We start from the raw sequence: 8,108 nt of genomic DNA on the forward strand, positions 1-8,108 counted from the left end.
ACAGACTTCTGTATATGATAGCTTGATTTGGCTTCATACTTATAAGGATAAAGGGTAGAAGTAAATGTTTGGGTGTGTTTGTGTTTGGTTAGAATCTTGACAATTTTACAGGTTCGTCAGAATGTCGGAAAGGCTGCTGCCATCACAGACTCGAGTGAATCTGGTCGAATCAATATCTATCTACTCCAAAACAAAGCTACACGCAACGAACCCGACTGCGGCAGGAACTCTGAGGTCATATTTGACGGTTCTGGATTATTCTACGAACTTTATGTCATATTAGTGGATACGAAAATAGAGCACTCAACATAGCGTGTCCAAATCGGTTAAAAACTGGGATTTGCTGGACGTACTGACCTTTCTCTCGCCTCTGGTAATCGCATCCCCATCCGTGTAACAAATCAGAGGCATAACACAGGAGTGCTGGACTCTGACACTCAAGTCCTCAGTGAACCTGAATATATTGACTTCAATCTCCTATTTTCAGAACTTTCGTCAGTGACTTAAGAAGTGCACTTGTGGGAATACTCTTGTCGTCATCAGAAAATAGCTTTGTAGTCGAAGTAGTTTCTTGTTCTTCAATTTTTTTTTATCTCCATGTTAAGAAGCTGTCAACATGAGTTATAACACTGCAGTGAACCCACCCCACCCTTGTTCCTCTCATCCCCCACTCACATCTTATAAACAGATTTACTCTGTGCCTCAGATTCATTGGCCTTCAGAAGCTATAAGAAAACTATGATTGCGCTCTGTTCGGTAGTATTAATGTACGCAATGGACGTCCATAATAATCACGTTTGCCTCTAAATGATTGATTTAATTAACTGGGCGGCCCCAAACATTACTGGCATCCATGCTAATATTAAATCTTTCTTTACGGCGCCATTACCTTGATGTCGGGAAGAGAATAAATAATATGCTCAATTATCCCATGTAATATATGATAATATTAACAGTTGAGACAATAACACATTTAATGTACATTGTAATGCATCGCTCAACATGTGGGCCACATGGGTGGCATTTTATGAGCCACATACCATATTACATAGTTAATTATGTGTGTGGTATTAATCACACGGGTTATTACATACAAATCACACTTATTACATATTATTTGTCTACAAGGAATAATGTTAAAAGAAACATCCTTCAGAAACAAACAAATAGTATTTCACCTAAGTCATGTAGTGCATTATATACGGAAAAATTCGTAAGTAATTCTTAAGTAAAATTCAATCATATCAGGAACAGCACAATTATCCAGTTGCGTGTTACGCATGCAACGATCATTTAAAACTCAACTGAAATTATTAGCACCCTTGTGGAAGAGCATGGGTTACATAGAACATTACGTGAGCCGTACATTGCATGCTCAATTACTGCCAATGAAGTCATCAGATGAAAGAATGTCCCGAGTTTCCGATATCTCAGGTGAACTTGTTTGCCCAAGGTAAAAAGTATGACGTCATTTTAATCAACCTGAGGAGCGACGAAAGAATGCTGTTATTTTCAGCTAATGATCGAATTAGAATTAAATAACTGTGGTAATACACAATTCGATTCCAGCACATTACTGCAGCTCTTACTGCCTCCCATCTTGGAATGGCAGCTTAAAGGAAAGATAGAACCGCACAGCGATACGCAGCCATCTTGTTTTGGAAATCTCCAATTTTTTTGTCTCATAATGATCCCGTTAACAAAGACTTCGCAATTCTAACGGTCAATACATTGAAACATAAATTTAACACACGAAATACCATCTAAGTCTGAGGTATAAATATTGATACGTTGCAAATCATGCATAGTTCGTAACAGTATGGTTCGTAAAGTCAAGCACCTGGTTACATTTACAGTTTGCAAATGGGAAAAGATTCTGAATCCTTTTGCGCACCAGATCCCATGGTATTCTGTGTCTGGTCGCAGATTTAGCTCTTGTGTTCACGACACAGATACGCACAAAAGTACAGTGCTATATAGAACCCCAGTCTGTTAGCCTTTCACAATAGTACCGCGCATTTAACTGTATTGCTTACACCGCGGCTGTTTAGTTGGCAGGGGCCTCCTGTGTAACGGTAGCATCAAAGAGAATTGGTTGGTAAGCTCTTGATGAGCTTAAAACTCAGCGAGATATTGAGATTACTAGGTTCAATGTCCTCTCAAATGGACCTTGCCAAAACGGTAAAGGGCAACCGCTCTTATATGTCCAAGGCATGCCAAATGGAGGATCGATAGCCAAGCAACTACTACCGGTACCGGGCATTATCTATTCCAGAGTTCAAATCCGGTAATGCCCGGACAATTGCAGCATCACTGTGCTTAGTGTGAAGGTTCTAATCCACTGAGTGGCTACTTTGCGTTTGTGTACTGGAAGACGGCCAATGTAAATTCAAATAAGCCCTATATATTCCTCAAGTAACCTATCATTGAATCAAGACATGTGTTGAATAACAGGGGCTTTTGCATCTGGTGTTTTATAGGTAGAAATGAATAATCTGGGCAGATAACTTGGTATTCTGTACGAGGATGTTTGATTACTGAAGTACACTATGAAAGCTTGTATACTGAAGGTGCATTTAAATTACATGACAGTGAACAAGACAGGATGCTGGGTGGGATGGGGGTGTCAAGATAATAGCATCAACGACATATTTCCCATTAAAAATGCTTCCGTCTGAGTTTGCTTCACCATAGTGAACAGTTTTAATAAAAGGCGGCTTAAATGCTAATGACCTGTTCCATAATTGTATCTAAGAGACTCTTCATTTGAGTAAATGTGTTCCTTGCGCATGTCAATCATTCTGCTCTCATTGTGTGTCAGAATAATCTCTTACTCCATGTACTTCCACATGGTAAATGCTTATATTTCTTTGAAGCATTGTGATAGTTTCTAGTATGAAACATTATGCTAGTTGCAAGTTTGAACCATTGTCCTGGTTGCTAGTTTGAAGCATTGTGCTAGTTGCTAGTTTGAAGCATTGCGCTAGTTGCTAGTTTGAAGCATTGTGCTGGTTGCTAGTTTGAAGCATTGTGCTGGTTGCTAGTTTGAAACATTGTGCTAGTTGCTGGTTTGAAGCATTGCGCTAGTTGCTAGTTTGAAGCATTGTGCTAGTTGATAGATTGAAGCATTGTGCCAGTTGCCACATACGTGGTTGACCTCTGACCGCTGTATACGCCTGTAGACAGCCCCACGAATCGTCTTTCAGATTTGTTCATTTGCACTTGTGATTGACAGCTGCATCAGGCAGATTCCATTGATACCAAGGTGCTGAGGGCTATGTGTTAATTAAAACGTTGTCATAAAGTGAAAAAGATAAAGTTCAGCTATAAAGATAAGCATAACAAAGATATACAATATACAATTTTTGCTCTTTTAGTTTACTATTTTTCCGAACTATTTCCGTTTCTCCTCAAACACTTTGTCGCATAGTGCTTAAAGAAAATTTCCATTATAACCACTCAGATAAGACAAGACAAGTATAACGAGGTCTGCCGGCAACCTGCGGATGGTCGTGGGTTTCCCCCGGGCTCTGCCAGGTTTCCTCCCACCATAATGCTGCCCGCCGTCGTATAAGTGAAATATTCTTGAGTACGGCGTAAAACACCAATTAAATAAATAAATAAATAAATAAACAAGAATAACGGGATTACAAGACCCAAAGTTTCATTACGAATTTACCCTCAACGGCCTTTCCAGATACGCCTTGAGACTTAGTTTTTGTCTCCAGGTCACGCATACACCATATCAATGCGCCAATCTCATGAAGAAAGGGGTATTTGGGAGCCAACAGGTCGGAAATGAATTTTATCCAGCTGGACATACAACACACATAAAGCCGCAAATAAGCGCGTCACCTCTCCACGAAATAACACTAGATTCATTCCTTAAAACCGTCTTGTCATCAAATTAAAACTGAAACTTCCAGTTTTCTTGGATTACAATTGGCCTTTAAGATGTGTTTCAGGGCGTAATATGTTACAAGCAAATCCTATATCTGACATTCTCGATCATTTGCACAAAATAAATCCGTTTTGAAATATAATCTAACACATGCTCACAGATATGTCAATTATCTGGGATTTTCTGTCCTTTTTCTATGTTCTAATGGATCATATTTCATGTCTCAAGGACAATGGCTGATGCTCAGATTAGCCGGAATTCATTTTTTTGAGTTGGAATTCTGCCAGATGAAACACTCTTGAGCCCAAGTAAACTCAATGTTAGACGTCATCATTGTAAACTCGGATTAAGTTTCCAAAGCTTGAGCTAAGCGAAGGGGAAGTACTAGTTGAAACCCGGAAAAATTAATCAAAATGGACATTACTGGTACGAATATGGGCGTTACTTGACTGTTGCGAACATAATTGCTGTAACTCAGGGCGACATTAATTTGTTTAGTTGCTTTCGGGTTGGATTTTGGTTTTAAAGATCTAAAGTTAGGAAAGCAAATGTCAGACGTCTTAGTTTCAATTACGCTTAACCGTTTCGGGCAATATCTGTTTTATTCAGGAAATGTTGGAAATATCGGAATTATTGGAAAAAAAAATACATGCACAGATGCCAGGTGTAAAGCGAGGTGTTCCTTATGGCTGCTGACATATGTGTGTCCAGTTTTGAAGTGTTCAAATTTTACAGATGCTCTAGCAGCTAGAGTATCTCTGTTTATTGGTCATCGAACAGTTTGGAATAAGTTACAGCACTAAATGATGGCGCATTTGCCGATGGAGAGTTCAAGCCATACAAACCTATATACTGAACAACTTTTCCCACTGGTATATATCGTATCCGTGATGGCTGCTGAGTAATGACATTTGGCCATGATCTTCTCCAGCTGGGCATAAACATTACATGAGTTTTCCGACTGCTGATTTAATTCCTTACAATCAGTTCTACCATAAGGGAGATACGGCCACCGATTTATAAGTGAATTTACATTCTATATCATGAACTACAGGAAAGCACTCCAGAAAGCTTTATCTAATTCAGCCAGCCAGGGTACTGGTCAAAATTTAAGATGTGAAATCTGATATTCGCGTATGACACGTCTATACCGAAATTCAGCAATGTCCCCGGAGTGAGTCGTGGCAGAGTTGTTAAGATGCTTGATTTTCAGTCGCCAGGTCACAAGAAACGTTCGTTCAATACCATTCTCGTAAATGGAATCTTCAAGATTTTCTTGCTTCCATTAACGTTGTAGCGTGGTGGCACAAAGCGGTTGACGATACTACCTCGTGTCGTCTTACATGGAGATCTCTGGAGACAATTTGCATTAATATAGCATGACATATGTCATACGTGGAGTTCGTCAGTACAACTTGCCATAGGTCGGTGATTTACCTCAGGAACTCTTCATCGATAATATACTACGTGGCCGCTACAGTATATAGATGAAAAATGTTTGAAAATGGGGCTAAACCACCATGAAAAAGCCATTTCATATATTACCAAACAAACCAACAAAAATACTTATTCCAATGTAAGATGTATCAGTAAGATTGTGTGTGTTATAAAGGGAAACCATCAGTGTCTTTGGCGTGCAGATATACTCTTTCGTGCATACTATCATTCTAAAATGGCCACATCTGTGATCCCAGAGTTCATCGGTTAAATACCGCCAGCTTCATCATTTGCATGCACAAGTGAACATTACGGCCTGGATGAGTCAGTTAAGAGCATTGTTATCAGTTTGTGGTCAGCTCTAATGGGATTGTTTTGGAAGCCGTTGCTGTCCAACCGTGCAAGGACAATTATCACGTTATGACAGAAGGTATGCTTATGTAAGCTTGGTGTTTTAACGTCATGTTTAACATTTTTTCGTCATATGACGACGAGGAGTCATTAGGTGTGAGTTCATATATTTTGTCTTCTTGTGGCAGGGCGAGCCCATGCTGCCGCCCCTGAAGTATCATGCCGAAGATACCAGACATGACACCCCGCCCAGTCACATGATACTCACACCGCGTCATTTGCTCTAACCTCTTTGTGCTGAGTATCAAGCGAGGCAGCAGCAAGTACCATTTTTGAAGTCTTTGGTACCCGACCCGGGGTTTAGCAACTACATCGCAATCATACGTGAGTCCTGCTTGAGAGTACATGTGGTCGCCTATCACTAACTTATCATATGTGTAATAGGCTATGTAGCGGAATCATAAGGTTGACAGTTACATTTGTTATATGTTTATTTATTTGGTTGATGTTAAACGGCGTGCTGAAGAATTTTCCTTACTTTCCCAACAGTGTCGATTACAGACAAAGATATTTCAGTGCGACTGGAGAAGGCTTTTCGATTTTTTTTACTTTATGATCTTATACATCGTCAACACGTATATAGGTTCATATCTGGACATATAAGAAGCACGAGTAAAACAGAACAGAACAAAAAGAAACAGCCTTCTTGTAGCAGGGCGAGTCCATGCTGCCAAAGTGCTACCGTCACTGAAGTGTCATGCCGCAGTTACCAGACATGACATCCCACCCAGTCACATTGTACTGACACCGGGTCAACCAGTCCTGTTTCCTTGCTCTAACCTGCCAGTGTTGAACGCCAAGTGAGGCAGCAACAAGTACCATTTTTTGGAAGTCGTTGGTCACACTAAAGCTGTTGTTGCAAGGAGAGCATGTATAGTGATGCTGTATAGTAGTGATACATATAGTCTTCTAAATATACGATTTCGGTGGTATCTGGTGAAGAAAACTGCTTTACTCCGAGTACTTCTGATCGTCATTGTATAAGCAAAAAATCTTGAGTAAACACCAATCAAATAAATAAAAAAGTGACATTAGTCTAAGAGCTTATGCTGTCTTCTTTGTCAAGGATCGAACTTTCTTGCAAAACCTTTCTAAATGATCTATCATGAGAGCGGCATGGATTGCATAAGGTTTATACTAAGAGGGCTGGCCGGTGGTTTCTCACGCTGCCAAATACTTCCATCCATTCATACATCCTTATTCGTGAAAATCACCCATAAAGATGTATGGTTAGCTGATTAGATAGTTTCCATTCTGGCAAGTTTACTGGACGAACGCATAGCTGATCGTTTGCCAACAAATGTCAGGGACGTGGAATCGAACTCACTGCCATGTTACTGGTAACATAGTATGTCTCTAGTATGACACTGATGTACCATTGCAAGAATCATGTCTTACAGTTGCTATGGTTGTTTAGATCCACCATATATAGCCGCCTGCACACACACCAGGAGCAAACAACGTTACATCCCAGAAAGAAAAGCAGTGAGCACAAGCAATTAAAACACTGGGGCTTACCTGAAACCGCTGACAAAGTCATTTTATTAGGAAGCAGTTTTTTTGTGCCTCTGGAAATTCACTGAGCATGTACGCTTGTTATAGCTAGGATTTGTAATCGAGATGTGTGCAAAATATAGCACGTATAACAGGCGGTCACGTTTATGGGTTTAGGAAACCAGAAAGTCCAGTGAAATCCAATGACATTCGCCAGGTATCATACAAACCTCCGCAACTTGGATTCGAACGTGCGACCTCACTGGTCAAGGATCTCACAATCGTAGCGAGCCAGCGCTGTAATCGCCTAAGCGAAAGATACATCATGAGGAAATATCGCGTATTCTGTCACCAAAAGTCTACAGTATGTTGCCGAAGTTTCTGTAGACAGAGCGTTAAAACTGTTTAACCCTTCCTTGTGACATTATTCAGACATATTATTATGATATCAGCAATGAAAATAGCGTTACGATGTGCACAAAGATCTCTATAGCTGACGTCGTCTTTTTCACATCGATAACAATTTGCTTTCACTTGTAGCGACATTAAATCAATGCTGTTGAAATTCTGGCAAAGGATTAGCTTAGAAGATTCTTGATCCATATGCAAAAATAGGCTGGCTTACCTTAAGCTGTTAACGCCAGGGTAATCTTCATAAATCTGATTCCTTCCTGCATGGCTACGATGTCAGGGCCGGGTCTGGCATTGCATACTGGCTAAGCCTTTGGTGCTTCAGCACCCATTGTCGTCCATGGATCGAACAAAGTCACAGCCACACGTAGATACCCATGTCCTCAGAGAGACAGCGTGCAGAAAAAACGGACTTCCACGGCGAATTGCTAATCAAAATACGCTGAAGAGAAAG

The sequence above is a fragment of the Liolophura sinensis genome, chromosome 1 (assembly GCF_032854445.1).
Source record: "Liolophura sinensis isolate JHLJ2023 chromosome 1, CUHK_Ljap_v2, whole genome shotgun sequence".
Taxonomy (NCBI): Eukaryota; Metazoa; Mollusca; class Polyplacophora; order Chitonida; family Chitonidae; genus Liolophura; species Liolophura sinensis.